At 52.7% G+C, this 14,830-nt stretch overlaps 2 protein-coding genes across 2 annotated transcripts in view; one reads left to right on the top strand and one right to left on the bottom strand.

Annotated features, from left to right (window-relative positions):
- SMDT1 (single-pass membrane protein with aspartate rich tail 1) overlaps positions 1 to 14,830 on the bottom strand; it is a 339,744-nt gene that overhangs the window by 114,162 nt on the left and 210,752 nt on the right. The gene's annotated exons all lie outside the window — the stretch shown is intronic.
- Positions 9,762 to 14,830, top strand: part of TCF20 (transcription factor 20) — a 168,825-nt gene continuing 163,756 nt past the window's right edge. The window contains exon 1 of the mRNA XM_051962246.1: positions 9,762 to 9,962. The gene's annotated coding sequence lies outside the window, so the exon portion shown is untranslated. The remainder of the gene's footprint in view (positions 9,963 to 14,830) is intronic.

The following is a 14,830-nucleotide window of genomic DNA, read 5'->3' as shown; positions in this document are numbered from 1 at the left end:
GTGACTCAGGGGCCCAGCTGTCACTCTCAAAGTCCCCGGGGGGCATTCTGCCCAGGGCACCGGGGAGCCTCGAGGGAAAGGCGATGGACCCAGGCCGAGGAGTCCCCAGAGCACTCAGTCACAAGCAGGAGCACTTAGTAGGCAGCAGCTGTATACAGTAGTGAGGGTTGGGGGCAGGAGGGAGGAAGGTACCAAGTCGGTTCTCAGCCCAGCTCGTCCAGTCACTAACTGAGGAGAGGCAAGTTTCCTGCCCTGGACTAAAGCTGTTTCAGGTAAAATTAGGGGGTTGGTCTAGAAAGTTACCAGCATCCATTTAAACTCTGCCATTCCCTGTTCTAAGTTCCTCCCATCTCTGATCTTCCCTGTTCTAAGGCCCCTCCTATATCTGGTATTCTCTGTGCTAAGCTCTCCCTGCTCTGCCATCTCCTGTTCTAAGACCTTCCCCAATTCTGAACTTCTCTGTTCTAAAGCCTGTTCCAGCTCCAACATTTCTAGTTCTAAGACCCCTCCCAGCTCTGACATCCCCTGTTCTAAGCTTCCTTCTCAGCTCTGAACTTCCCTGTTCTAAGCTTCCTTCTCAGCTCTGAACTTCCCTGTTCTAAGCTTCCTTCTCAGCTCTTATTGTTAGGAAGGTCTTCTTCAGTCTCTATCAATTTAATGATCTTTGCAACATTTTAGTCTCTTTTTTGTAACAATTTAGTCTCTTTGTAACATACACAATTGTTAACTCAAGAAATGACTTCATTTAAAACTTTCAACTTCCAGCCTCAAATCCCTAGAGCATCAAAGGGGCCTCGGACACTGACTAGCTCAGAAGGAAAAGTGGCCTGGTGGGAGGGAATTCAGCCCCTTGGATGCTTGTCCGGTAGGCTTCGGTGCTCAGCATGACCCTGGGCTGGCCTTGAGAGACTGCCCATCAAATATTTATTATGCTCAGCAATGGCCAAGTGCTATGGTCAGTGCAAGGCAGAATTACTAAATGGCAGAAGTGGGAGAGGCCTTTGAACAGGAAATGTTGGAGTTGGAGGAGGAATCCTAGAAGAGGGGATATCAGGGCCGGGAAGGGCTTTAGAACGGGGGATGTCAGAGCTGGGCGAGGGACTCTAGAATAGGGGATATCAGGGCCGGGAAGGATTTTAGAACAGGGGATGTCAGAGCTGGGTAAAGGACTCTAGAATAGGGGATATCAGGGCTGGGAAGGACTTTAGAACAGGGGATGTCAGAGCTGGGCGAGGGACCCTAGAATAGGGGATATCAGGGTGGGGAAGGACTTTAGAAGAGGGGATGTCAAAGCTGTGAGGGATCTTGAAATAGGGAAGGTCAGGACTGGAAGGGAGCTTAGAAAAGGGAACATCAGAAGTGGGAGGGGCTTTAAAACAGGGGATATTAGAACTAGGGAGGCCTTTGAACAGTGAATATCAGGGATGGAAGGGGTCTTAGAACAGGTGATATTAGAACTGGGAGAGAGCTTAGCTCACAGATGAAAGGGACCCTAGACCATGGAATATTAGAGCTCAGAAGGGCTCTTCCAACACATTAGGGTCACCAAGGCTTCAGTGCTGTCTCTGGTCATGCCTTGGTGACTTTGGGTAAGCCTCCTGACCCTCAATTTTCTCCTTCCTAAATGAGTTTACACCAGATGGCCTCTGCTGCCCCTCCCCACTCTAGATCAGGTTTCCAAATCACCTTCCTTCTCTGTGCCTCAGTTTCCCAGTCCGACTGAACTAGCAGACTCCATCATGCCTCTGTCCTTAGGCTGGGGCTCAAAGCGGATCACCCAGGAGAAGCTCTTTGGATGAAGGCGTGCAGAACGCTTCCTTAGTTGGTGGGTGTTTCCCGTGCTTGCAGAACCAAGGTAGGAGCCTCAGAGGGTGCCCATGATGCCCGGCAGGCTCCTGTCAGCAGCTGTTCCCCAGTGCTGGGTAGGTTTCTAGGTCATTACCTACTTGACAGAGAGAGCTTGCCAAGAAGAGCTGAAAGGCTGGGGTGGCTGCCAGGGGACATCAGTCAGCGGGGCAGGGACAGGCTTGACATTGGGATGGAAAGCTCAGAGGAGCCGGCTCTGGGAAGAAGAGACATCTTGGAGGTGCTCCAGACTCCACGTCCCTCAGAGTCAGAAGAGCAAACTGAGGCTCACGAGCTTTCCCAAGGTCACATAGGGAGGAAGTGGAGGAGTTGGGTCCTCAGCACCAAAGTCACGCTCTCTTCCTCACATCAGTCAGTCCTTCATGTGTAAAAGGGAACACTCCCCCAAAGCCAAAATCTCTAACTTGGCTGCTCGGTGAGTGCGGTAGCTGACAAAATAGGGGCTGTGAAGTAACCCTATTACCCCAAGGGTAGCCACTAGGAGGGGAACATGACAGCCCTTTGTTCCCTTTACCCATGAGCCCCCAACATATTGCCACTCCAACTACTTCCCACAAGAAGGGTTTTCCCTCTTGATTGTGCAAGTTCCTAACTTCTCCCCTTTTGCCCTGGCCTCTAATTATAACCGGGGATGCGGCAGCAGCAGCCGGTGATGCCCCAGACATCATTAGGGCTGAGGCAGAACTCTTCGGTTACCTCTATTCACTCAGATAAACACTCTGCTCTCTCGGGCAGGGTCCAGTCATCCGGAGCCCTCTTCCCCTCCCCTTTTCAGTTCCAATGGGAAAGCACGGGCCACGGCAGGAGAAGTCAATGTGGGCGGGCTTTGATCGTCATCACCGATTTCTCTTCCAAACGTTCCCATTTCTGTTGAGAGTATCACCATCTTCCCAGTCGATCATGGTCTGTTCACCTGGGGCCATCTTGGATTCCTCCTTCACTCTCACCCTATATAATCACACAGATGCTAAACTGTAGGCTGTTAAGAAAGAGAAAATGTTTTCTTGGCAAATGTACTGGAGTGGTTCACCATTTCCTTCTTCAGCTCATTTTTACAGATGAGGAAACTGAGATAAACAGAGTAATATGACTGGTCCAGGGTCACATAGCTAATAAGTATGAGGTCACATTGGAACACGGGTCTCTGACTCCAGGTCTAGTGTTCTATCCACAGTGCTCTATCTAGCTGCCCATAGTAGAGTGTACTCTGTAGCTATATCGTGGTGCTGTGCTTAAATATTTTTTTAATAACAAGGTTTTGTGCCCCCCAAAGTAGATTGGAAGCTAGGAAAGACTGAACTCAAGTCTGACCTCTGCCATTGGCTGTGTGATCTTGGTAAAGTCACTTAACTTTTTCCTCTTTTCCCCCCTCCTCCTCCTTTCCTCCCTTTTCCATTTTTAAGATGTTCTTCCTCCCTAAGTCTGGATGGGCAGCCTCCCCTCGATCTCAGAACCTCTTTTCCTCTGTTTGTTTGGTCCAAGTGCATGCTCCCTTCTTTCCTCTTCCAAAGGCTCTTTCTTGTCTCTGCACTTTTAGCATCTTACAGTACTAGATAATCAATCATCAGCTTTCACAGCCATCTTTATGTCTCTCCCAAAGCTCCTGAAGGCCAGCAATGGGGGTCTGTCTTCTCTGAATCCCCCCACGTCTAACCCAGGAGATATTCCATAAAAAATGTGGTTTTCCTCCTTTGCTTTCTCCTTGTTCCTTCCCTCCTTCCTTTTCTCCTCCCTCTGCCTCTTTTCCTCCCTCTTTAAGTCACAGAATCAGAGCCACAGAATTTGGGGGTGAATAATGGCCCTCTTAACAGCTGATTACAGAAGGACCACCAATCGTAACACGCAAACGAGTGCTTGGCAACCCTTGCCTGGGTGGAGACATATCAGGGCCATGGGTTGAGAAAGGGAGTCAGGATGATAGCCTAAGTGGATGAAACTGGAGGAACCATCTAGGAAAGGTCTTTTAGGGAGACTTGGGGATCCACGGGCTTCAAGAAAGATCCCAGTTCATGAAGCCTGAAGATTAGAGATCAAGGGAGGGATCTTTGCTGGAGAAGGTGAGAAGGGGATATCTTTGGATAGAATGGCTTGGTTCTTAGCTTTCTAATCTGTAGAACGGACAAACTGGAAAGTGAGAGCACCACAGCTGGAGGATTCTCCGTGACCTTGGAGATGACCCTCCCCCTCAGAAAGAATCCTCCTTATGATGGATCTGACAAGCGATGGCCCAGCTTGGGCTTGAAGGCTTTAAAGACAGGGAGAGACTTGGTGACATCTCTTGGTGACTCCCATTCTCCATTGGGACAGCTTTCCCACCCACCCTTTACTCCAGCAAGTAGACATTGGTTCTAGCTACAGGGAGAACTTCTTTTAAGAGAGAAGTTGCCAAATCCCTTCTCCAGCCGAGAAGCAAGAACATGGGCTTGCCTCACTTTATGGAATCATGGAGCCCCTAGAAAGTTGTGAATAAAGGGAATTCTGGGAAATGAAATCCCATTTTTAAATTGTTGGGCAATTTGAGCCTATGGTAAGTAAATCCTTTTATGAGATGCTGAATCACTTTTTTCAGAGTGGTTTGTGGGCCTGGATTTCCACAGTGCTGCTTTATTAAAAGAAAGGTCCGGTCTCACGGTGTGAAGTTGTTCAGCTATTCCTGGGCACAGCAGCCTTGGACCCCCAAATAAAAACTGAGGGCATCCCTTTAAACTGCCGTTTTCTCTGAGGAAAATGAGATTACAACCGGAATCTGCCAGAGACGTTTCAGTGAGTACCCGAAGCTGAGCACAAGATGCCAGGGGATCTCAGGTGCTTTAGGGACCAGTGGCTGAGCCGGCGTCCCTGCTGGCAGGCTGGTAGTGGGTCATGGTCACCATGGTCACCGGTGATGTGGTCATGGCGGTGCTTTAAGAAAATCACTCGGGCTGGAGTAGAGGGACTGGAATAAGGGAAATCAATCAAAAGACTGTTGCAGTGACGCAGGTGAGAGGTCATGAGGGCTTGAAGGCAAGAGACATTGGGAAGAGGCAAGGGCAAGGTGTGATGACTGATGGGGGGGAGGCCGAGGTCACACCACAGCCACCAGCCAAGATATGGAGACCACGCTAGGGCCTTGACAGAAAGAGACAAGTCCGGCAGAGAGGAGGAGACTGACGTGTTTGGGGCACGTTGAGGTGCCTCTGGGACGTCCACTTTGACAGTTAGTGATATGGGACTGAAGCTTGGGGGAGAGAGGGATTTGAGGTTGGACATGGAGATCTGTGACTCTTTTACATGATATATAATTGAAAGATGATAACTGAAAGAAGGGAGGGAAAAGGGAGGGAGGGAGAGAGAGAGGGAGAGAGACACACAGAGAGAAACAGAGAGAGTGATAGAGAGAGACAGAGAAGGGGAGTGGAGAGAGGGAGAGAAAAAGAGACAGAGAGACAAAGTGGGGGAGAAGGGAGGGAGACAGAAGGAGAGGGAGAGATATACACTCAGAGAGAGACAGAGAGAAAGAGATAAGAGAGGGCAGGAGAGAGGAAAGGGGGGAGAGAGAGACAGAGACCAACAGAGACAGAGAGACAGAGACAGAGACACACAGAAACACAAAGATAGAGACAGAGACAGAGAAAGAGACACAGAGAGAGAGACAGACAGAGAGAGACACAGAGAGACACAGAGAGAGAGATTTAGAACAGACAGAGCTGGGGAACACCCAGAGTTAAGGGACATGATATGAATGATGAGGCAGCAAAGTCAGCAGGACTGGAAGGAGAGCTAAATCATGAAAAGCCAGAGGAGGGAGAATACTGGGGTGGGCCTGAGGCCAGAGATGCAGAAGGACGGGACTGAGAAAAGATGGTCAGCTTTGGTCATTAAGAAATCCCTGGTCACTGCTGGGACATTGCAGCAGAGTGAAGAGGCCGGAAGCAGAGGGACAGGAGAGGCAGCCGGGGGCACCAGGCTTGGCTTTGGGGAGCAGGTTAGTGAGAAAAGGAAAGGTGACTTGAGGGGACTGAGGATTTTGTGAAGATTTTTTTAAGGACGAGGGAGACTTGGGCATGTTTTCAGGCCATGGATAGCAGGAGGAATGATGGAGGGAGCAACCTGCAGGAGAAGCAGGAGGAAAGGGATCAGGGGCCCAAGAGTTCTGAGAAGTTGCCCTCAGGGGAAAAAAGACCCCCTTCTTTGTCAGAGACTAGGAGAAAGGAGGAAAGTGATATCATGGAAGGGAGAAAAAAGAGTCCATGAACGGTGTCAGTTTTCTGACCTGAGGGAGTGGGGAGAATTGGAGAGGCTTCAGAAATCTTCAGATTTTCTAGGCCTCTCTTTTGAGCCAGCACATCAACATGTACTGGTGCTTCGAGGGCCCTCAGGTTGATATTAGCCCTCAGGTACAAGGAGGGACACACATTTTCCTCAGCTGTCCAGCTGTTCCCTGGCTCAGGAAGGCCGACCAAAGGGCCAAGGCCCATCCTCCGCAGGTCCCATGAATGGAGATCTGTCTCTGAGCCTTCCTGCTTCCAATGACTTGGAACCTCTACAGCCTTCAGTTTCCTCCTCTGTCAAAGGCTGGGCTTGGTCCAACACGCTTCCGAGGTTTTACTCTAGCAAAGAAGGACTGAAATCAGAAGGGCTCCTCAGAGATCACTGGCCTAACTCCTTGTTTTACAGATGGGGAAACAGAGGTACAGAGTATTTATCAAACACAGGAAGCTTACAATCTCGTTGCAGGAGATAACATATATAAGTAGAAAAGGTAGATGAAGAGAAGGAAGGTGTCCCATAGACAGAATATGCAAGGTGATTTGGGGGAAAGGCATGGGCTAACCCAGGGAAATAAGAGAACGTGGAGCTTGAGTTGAACCATGAAAGAGAGCAGTCATTCTAAGAGATGGAGGTGAGGAAGGAGTGCTTCCAGGCATGGGGCTCAGACAGGGAGGCTGGAGATGGGGGTGCTGACTGGTTTATGCTTGATGCCTTTGTTATCAAAATAAGTGAAGGAACTTTTTTTTAATGAAAGCTTTTTATTTTCAAAACACATGCACAGATAATTTTCAATATTCACCCTTGAAAAACCTTATGTTCCAATTTTTTTCCTCCCTGCCTTCCCCCCTAGACAGCAAATAATCCGATATATGTTAAATGTGTGCAATTCTATATCTATATCTATATATCTGTATATTTTCACAAGGATCGTGCTGTACAAGAAAATTCAGATTAAGAAGGAAAAAAGAGAAATAAAATGCAAGCAAGAAAATACTATGTTGTGCGAGTTCCCACAGAGTCATCTGGGTGCGGACGGCTCTCTCCATCACAAGACCATTAGAACTGGCCTGAATCACCTCATTGTTAGAAAAAGCCACGTCCCTCAGAACCGATCGTGGTATAGTCTTGTTGTTGCCGCGTACAATAATCTCCTAGTTCTGCTCACTTCCCTCAGCATCAGTTCCTGTCAGTCTCTCCAGGCTTTTCTGAAATCATCCTGCTGGTCATTTCTTTCTTTCTTTTTTTTTTTTTATAATAACTTTTTATTGACAGATCCCATGCCAGGGTAATTTTTTTACAACATTATCCCTTGCACTCACTTCTGTTCCGATTTTTTCCCCTCCCTCCCTCCACCTCCTCCCCTAGATGGCAAGCAGTCCTTTACATGTTAAATATGTCCTGCTGTTCATTGCTTATAGAACAATAATATTCCATAACATTCATATACCACAGTTTCTTCAGCCTTCTCCCACTGCTGGGCATCCACTCAGTTTCCAGTTTCTTGCCACTACAAAAAGGGCTGCCACAGTCATTTTCGCACGTGTGGGCCCTTCTCCCTTATGATCTTTGGGATACAGGCCCAGCAGAGCCACTGCTGGATCACAGTTTGCTAGCCCTTTGGGCATCATGAATGAACTTCTGTTAAGCAAGGACTCTGCGCTCAGAGATGGGCAATATCATTTCTGCCTGCCCTCCAAGAGCTTACTGGGAAGCAATGCACAGTATACAGACAAGGGGACTGGGAGGAGGGAGGAAGCAGGCGGCTTTCCTGGGCAACAGAAGTCACTGTTCTCTGTGCCCCAGCTGAGGACCACAGAAAGCCGTCTTTTCTTGAAATGATATCGTCCCTCTTCCCTCCCAGCTGGGGCTCCTGATGCCCTCCAGCCTCTTTACAGCTGAGTGTCCCAGGCAGCCACAGGCCTCCTCAGATCATTTGGCATTCTGGGACTCCTGCCACCCTTGATGGGTTCCCCCGGCAAAGATCGCTCTCCCGCAGTCCGCAGGTCCCTGAAGGCTGGACTCCTGAGCCCACAGGACTTCGCTTTGGAAGACAGCTCAAGAACCCGATAGACATCATCTTTGAGGCACTGAGCTGGAATGGGGATCTCCAGAGCACCTCCCCCCCCCAGTTCAGTGGATGGTCTCTCTTTGGATCCTGCAGGGATCTCTCAGAACCTGCTTTTCCTGGAACCACTGCATTGGCTCAGCCCTTCTCCCTTTCTGGAGTGATTTTACATCATCATCTCACTAGAACCTCAGAACACTTGGGAGGGGAGGGCAGGCTTGACTGCCCCCATTAAGTCAGCCAATCAATCAACTGACAAGCATTTATTAAGCGCCCACTCCTGCGTCAGGCACTGCGCTAGATGCTGGGGATACACACAAAACCCCCAAAGAAACAATAGTCCCCGCCCTCATTCCCGACAAATCTTTAGCCCTCGGTTTCTCCCCCTGTAAAATCAGGGGGTCGGGCCAGATTATTCCCAGCAGCCTTCCCTCCTCATCCATACCCCGATGTTAGTAAAACTACACCCCCCCACCCCCCTTCCCCGCCGCCCACATCAAGGGTGGGATTTCATCCTACCGAAGTCCTAGTGTGGCCAGGGCTGGGGATCGGCACCGCGGAGTCTGGGGGGGGGGGGGGGGGACACGGGGGCACGCAGCCGGGATGGGACAAAGGCAAGACTGCAATCTGCCGTTTCCTGGACCTAGATCGGTACCGTGCCGGGGTCCCCCGGCAATCCCTCAGCGGTTTGGATCGATCACAGTCCCGCTCTGCCTCATCACCCACATTTGTAAAGTGGGGCCTCCCTAAGCGGCCAATCTGCAAGCCCAAATTAGTGCCAGTCATTCTGACGGGAATTAGCGCCGTCGGGGTCTCGCGCTGGAGCGGGAGGTTCACTGGGGCAGAGCAGTCCTCTGCATACAGCAGGTGCTTACTTAGTGTTTACTGCCCGACAAAATCAGTGCCGGAGGGGGAAGGGAAGCCGCCCCGGTGGCCCCCGAGGTTCTGTCCCTCTCCGATCCTGGGATCGCCCGGGACTTGGGAATCCCTCAGGCCTCCCCACCTCTTCCCCTCGCTTACTTCCTCCTTCTCCCATAAGGACCCAGGCAGGCCAAAGAGGAGGAGAAAGGCGGCGCCCCCTCCCCCAGGAGCTGAGACAAAACCCCCACCCCCACCCCTTCATCCCCCAGCCCGCATCCTCCATTCCCTCCTCCCCCCAAGACCCAGGCACACAAGCACCTATGTACATTTGCACACGCGCGCACACACACTCACATATGTGTACACACACACACACACACACACACACACAAGCGCGCACACACACACCCTTGTCCTCCTCCTCCAATCAGGAGCGTCTCTCGGCCTCCCAGGCTCCAATCAGCGGCGCGGACGCCGGGCGCGGAGCAGCTACTGCCGCCGCCGCCGCCGCCGCCGCCGCCACCGGTCCCGGAGGCCCCGCCCTCCCTGCCCTGGGCCCGTGTGTGGCCCGAGCCGAGCCCGCCGCCCCGGCAGCCCCCGCAGCTCCAGCAGCCCCGCGCGGCCGCTCCCGGGCCGGCCCGGGGCCCGAGGCGGAGGGGAAGGCGCGCGCGAGGGAGCGCCGAGTCACGTGACAACAAAGGCTTGGCAACATTTTTGCTACATAGAATTCGGAACCATGTGCGCGCGAGGCCCCCGAGCTTGCGCCGGCCCGGGCTAGGACCTCGCGCGGAGCCGCAGCGAGCGAGAGGGAGCGCTAGGCGAGCCCCGGAGGGGACGCGGCCCCGGCCTGGGGCCCGAGCCCGAGCCCCGAGAGGAGCGCCAGCGCCAGAGAGCCCGAGCCAGCCCAGGCTGCCCCGAGGTAAGGAGAGCCGAGCGGAGCCCTGCCCGCCTGTACACACGCGCGCACACACATGCACACACACGCACGCGCACACAAACTTGTGCACGCTCCCAGCGTCCTCACTGACGCGCACACGGACACACTCACCACACACACACTCATCTCACACACACACACTCACCACACACACACACTCACTCAACACACACACACACTTAACACACACACACAACTTGTGCACACTCCCCGCATGTCCACCACCTCACAGCGGATGCACAACAGCCCCAGACCGCACACAACTTGGGCACACTCCAGCCGTGCAGACGCAGACACTCGTACCCTTCTCACTACGGCCGCACACGCTACACGTTCCCACACTCAGCAGGACACACCGCAGACACTCAGACACGCACAACGGGTCCCTCCCACGGTCCCCGCCGCCGCCCCCCCAAACTGGCCCCGGGATCGATCCCCTGCGTGCGCGCCTCACTCGGTGGCCCGGAGGACGGCAGGGATTCCCAGCCGGGGCTAGACTTGGGGTTTTGTGGAATCACCCCCCATACCCCGCTTTCTGGAGAATCGGATTCCAATCCGGGAGGAACCCAATCTGATGTCTTCTCAAACCCTCTCCTTTCTCAGTCTCTGTCCCTCCTCTCTCTCTCTGTCCCTCCTCTCTCTCTCTGTCTCTCTCTGTCTCTGTCTCTGTCTCTCCCTCCCCCTCCCTCCCCTCCTCTCCCTCCCTCTCCCTCCCCCCCTCTCTCCCTCCCTCTCCCTCCCCCTCCTCGTCTCTCTGTCTCTTGTCTGTCTCTCCTCCCCTCTTTCTCTATAGCTCTCGTCCCTCTGCAGTCCTTTCCGGAGGTGGGGGTGGGATACTGCCAAAGGAGAAGGATGATCCAATGTAACCCCCCCCTCAGCAATATCTGGCCTGGATGTTGTTGTTGTTGTTGTTGTTGTTTTTGAGGGGTGTTGTTGAGGCTGGACCCGTCACCCCAGGGCAGGATGGATGTGGGGGGAGAATGTTCCCCTTTTTGGACTTCTGGGACCCTTTCTTTCCTTATGGCACCCTCTCCTCGGGAGGTAAGAAAACGGTCTGCAGGAGGAAGCATTAGGTTTGTGAGAGGGGGGCTGAGTGGCCCCCACACCTGTTTCACATTCTTTCCTGCGGGTAGCCCTGTGTCTCCTTGCACACTCCCAGGTGAGTGTGTGTGTGTGTCTTCCTCCACCAGCCCCATGAACTCATTTTCTCCTGTGCAACTCCAGATTCCACCTCCCCTCCCCCATCCCCTTCATGAAGCCAGTTCAGCCAGGGAGAGGATAAGTGGGGGGAGGCCCCCAAAGCCGATGGTGTCTGAGCTGCCGCAGCCTCAGATATCTGAAAATCTGGGAAGCGTTTTTCTTTGTGATTTTTTCCATATGTCCACATCTCCCTTGATCTGGCCTTCTTGGTGGAGGCCGAGCCTTTCCCTCCCCCTCTCCTCTTTTCCCTCCCCCTCATTTTTCTTCTCTCCTCCCCTCCCTTCCAGTTTAGTGGGACTAAGGCTCTCCTTTCCCTCCTATCCCCTCCCCAGTGTTTTAATGAAAATTAGATTTGCCCAAGAGGTTAGAAAAAGGAGCCACCAGCCCTGACCTTCCCTGTCCTAAGCTCCCTCCCAGCCCTGACCTTTCCTGTTCTAAGCTCCCTCCTAGCTCTGACATCTCCTCTTCTAAGCTCCCTTCCAGCCCTGACATTCCCCTGTTCTGGGCCCTTCCCAGCCCTGACATTCCTTGTGGCTTAAGATCTCACCTCTGACATTTCATGTTCTAAGCTCCCTCCTAGCCCCGACATTCCATGTTCTAGGGCCCCTCCCAGCCCTAACATTCCTTGTTCTAAGATCTCACCTCTGACATCCCCTGTTCTCAGGCCCCTCCCAGCCCCCACATTCCCTGGTATACCGGCTAGACTGGATGCCCACAGAGGTCCGAGCCAAACCTTGGCTTCTGTTCTGCTCTGTCCTGTTCTTAGGGCTCTCCTAGCTCTGCCACTCTCTGGGCTTTTCCCGCCGACCTCACTTGGTGACAGGAGGAAACTGTTTCTTCAGTGCAGGGATGAGTGAGAGGGAGATTTGACCCGGCCTGCGGAGGAGACAGTGTGGTATTCGTTGGTTAAGGTGATAGCCACGTGGGGGAGGTGACAGAGACCGTGGTAAAGTTGTGGAGCTGCTGAAATGCCAGGTGGGGTCAGGGGAAGACAGGCTGGGAGGGACCTTGGGGATCCTGCAGGCCGGGGGCTCGGAACCTGAAGCCCTGGCTTAGTTTGTGAAAAATGTCTTGATCAAGACTGTGTTTCATTGTGATCGCTCTCCTCGGTAATCCTCAGGATTTTATTTGGGGCTCTGGAAAGCCAGAATCTGTGCAGGGGCCCCGTGATCCACACAGGGTGACGAGCCCTCCTCTGGTCTGACCCCTCAGTGGGACAGGGGGAGGGACATCCCCAGGGAGTGGTCCATCCAGGCTTCCAAGTCAGGCCCCCCTCCCTCCAAATCTTGTGGCTCCTGCTGGGGGGTCAGGGAGCAGAATGATGAGTGGGGAGGGGAGAATTTTCATGAGCTTCCAGAGACAAGTCATTTAAGGGCAGTGAGTGATTGAGAAGGGCCTTGAATGCCGACAGAAGGAATTTACTCCCATAACCCTTAGGGAGCTAGGGAAAGGGGTGTGTGTGTGTGTGTGTGTGTGTGTGTGTGAGAGAGAGAGAGAGAGAGAGAGAGAGAGAGAGAGAGAGAGAGAGAGACAGAGAGAGAGACAGAGAGACAGAGAGACAGAGACAGAGACAGAGACAGAGACAGAGAGTCAGACAGAGAGAGAGTAGAGGAAAAAAAAACAGCGATGGGTGATAAGAGCTGTTATTTCCAGGGCATTGTGGGGAAGCAGATCTGATCTCATTCCCTGGTGCTTTTCAACAAGTCTCCTGCCTTTCCAGGGCACCAGGGTTCCTTCCCCAGAAAAATGAAGGAGCTGCTGTGGTCACTTACATTTCCTCATCGTACAATGAAGGGGCTGGTCCAATGACTTCCCGTCTCTGCACTCAATGTCTTCCCCCGTTAAACGAGGGGCTGGGTGACCTCTGAGCTAGGTCCCTTGTGATCCCACCAGAGAGCAGGCAGCAGGCCAGCTTCTCAATCACTCACTGCTCTTAAATGACTTGTCTCTGGAAGCTCATTGAAAGCTTGCAGTTACCTTCTTTCTGGGGAATGGCATCTGAGGGTGTGTTCACCCAGAATGCCAGGCCTCTGGGCTCCTGGCCCTGCTGCTCCCAGCCCTAGCCTATGGGAGCTGTCTTATATGAAGCCATTCTCCCTTCTTCTCTCCTTCCCTACCTTCCTTCCTCCCTCCCTTCCCTTCCTTCCTTCCTCTCTCCCTTCCCTTCCTTCCTTCCTCTCTCTCTTCTCTCCTTCCTTCCTTCTTGCCTTCCTTCCTGCCTTCTCTCCTGCCTTCATTTCTCCCTCCCTCTGTTTCTTCTTTCCTTCCTTCCTGCCTGCCTTCCTGCCTTCCTTCTTGCCTTACTTCCTGCCTTCCCTCCTCTCTCTCCTCCCTCTCTCTTTCCCTCCTTCTCTTCTCTCTTTCCTTCCCTCCTTCCTTCCTTTCTGCCTTCCTTCCTTCCTTCTTGCCTTCCTCCCTTCCTTCCCTCCCTCCCTCCTTCCTGCTTTCTCTCCTGTCTTCATTTCTTCCTCCTCCCTTCTTCCCTCTTTCTTTCTTTCTTTCCTTCCTTCCTCATTTTCTCTTTCCTTCCTTCCTCTCTCTCCTCCCTCTCTCTTTCCCTCCCTCTCTTCTCTCTCTTCCTCCCTCCCTCCTTCTCTGCCTCCCTTCCTTCACAGAGGGGACATCATCTGGTCCCATTTCTTCCTTTGATGGTTTGCTCCAAGCCACTTGGGCAGTCTCCATTAGAAATGCTCCTCAGGCCCAAGACCCGTTGCCCTCTCCACCACACCTCCCTGCCCATCAAAGACCTCGCCTAAAACGAGCCAGCCGAGCGAGCCCTGGGGTCCTTTCTCCATCTATTAGAATAACTTACAGCAATAAAATATTTTTCACACGACAAAGAAGTTGATTCACAATGACCGTGGAACTCAGAAAAAGGGAGTTTCTTTTTATTCAAGTAACAGGAGTCTGGGATCCTTTCTCCCACTTCCACTGGGCATCCTTCCCTTAACTTGAAGATGGGGGGCTAGGATGGAAGTGGGGGGCAGGTTCCCGGGGTGCCTCTTTGTGATGATTTGGGGAGGATGAGCACCTGCATATCCCGCATTTACAGAGGAGGAGATTTCAGGTTACCTGCCCGGGGTCCCCCAAGTGGCAGATCGGAGTTTTGAACCCAGGTCTGTTCCCATTTTCCTCATACTGCCTTGTGTCTTTGAGCGCCCCAGTCAGTCAGCAAACGTTTATCAAGCTGGTGCTTCCGTGCCAGGCACTGTGCCAAGAGCTAAAGATGAAAACGAGGAGCAAAAGTCGTTCCTGCCCTCCAGGAGCTTCTCCGGCGATTGAGAAATGACCGTTGGTCAGCAATAAGCAGTGGAATGGGAATCTGACAACTTGGATTTGAATCCAGCTCTTCGTTTGACTTGCAGTGTTCATATGGGTCGTTATAGCAACAGCAGATCCCCTAGTGACTTTGTACAAGTCCCCTTTCTCTGTGGACCCCCAGTTTCCTCATCAGTAGAGGAAGGCGTTGGCCCTGACGAGGCCCCCGGGTCCCTCCCCGTGGTACAAAGATGGTTTCAGAGCATCCCAGGCTCGCGGCTTCCCGTTGCTCCCTGGGAAATCTATCCCCTGCTCTCTTCCCCAAGTTAGGCCTTCCGTTGTCCAACTCCAGACTCTGCAGGCAGCCTCAGTGTTTGTTCAGAAGCAGGTTT

Source organism: Antechinus flavipes, chromosome 5 (assembly GCF_016432865.1).
Source record: "Antechinus flavipes isolate AdamAnt ecotype Samford, QLD, Australia chromosome 5, AdamAnt_v2, whole genome shotgun sequence".
Taxonomy (NCBI): domain Eukaryota; kingdom Metazoa; phylum Chordata; class Mammalia; order Dasyuromorphia; family Dasyuridae; genus Antechinus; species Antechinus flavipes.
The sequence above is the reverse complement of the archived record's forward strand: the minus strand, read 5'-3'. Positions and strand labels throughout refer to the sequence as shown.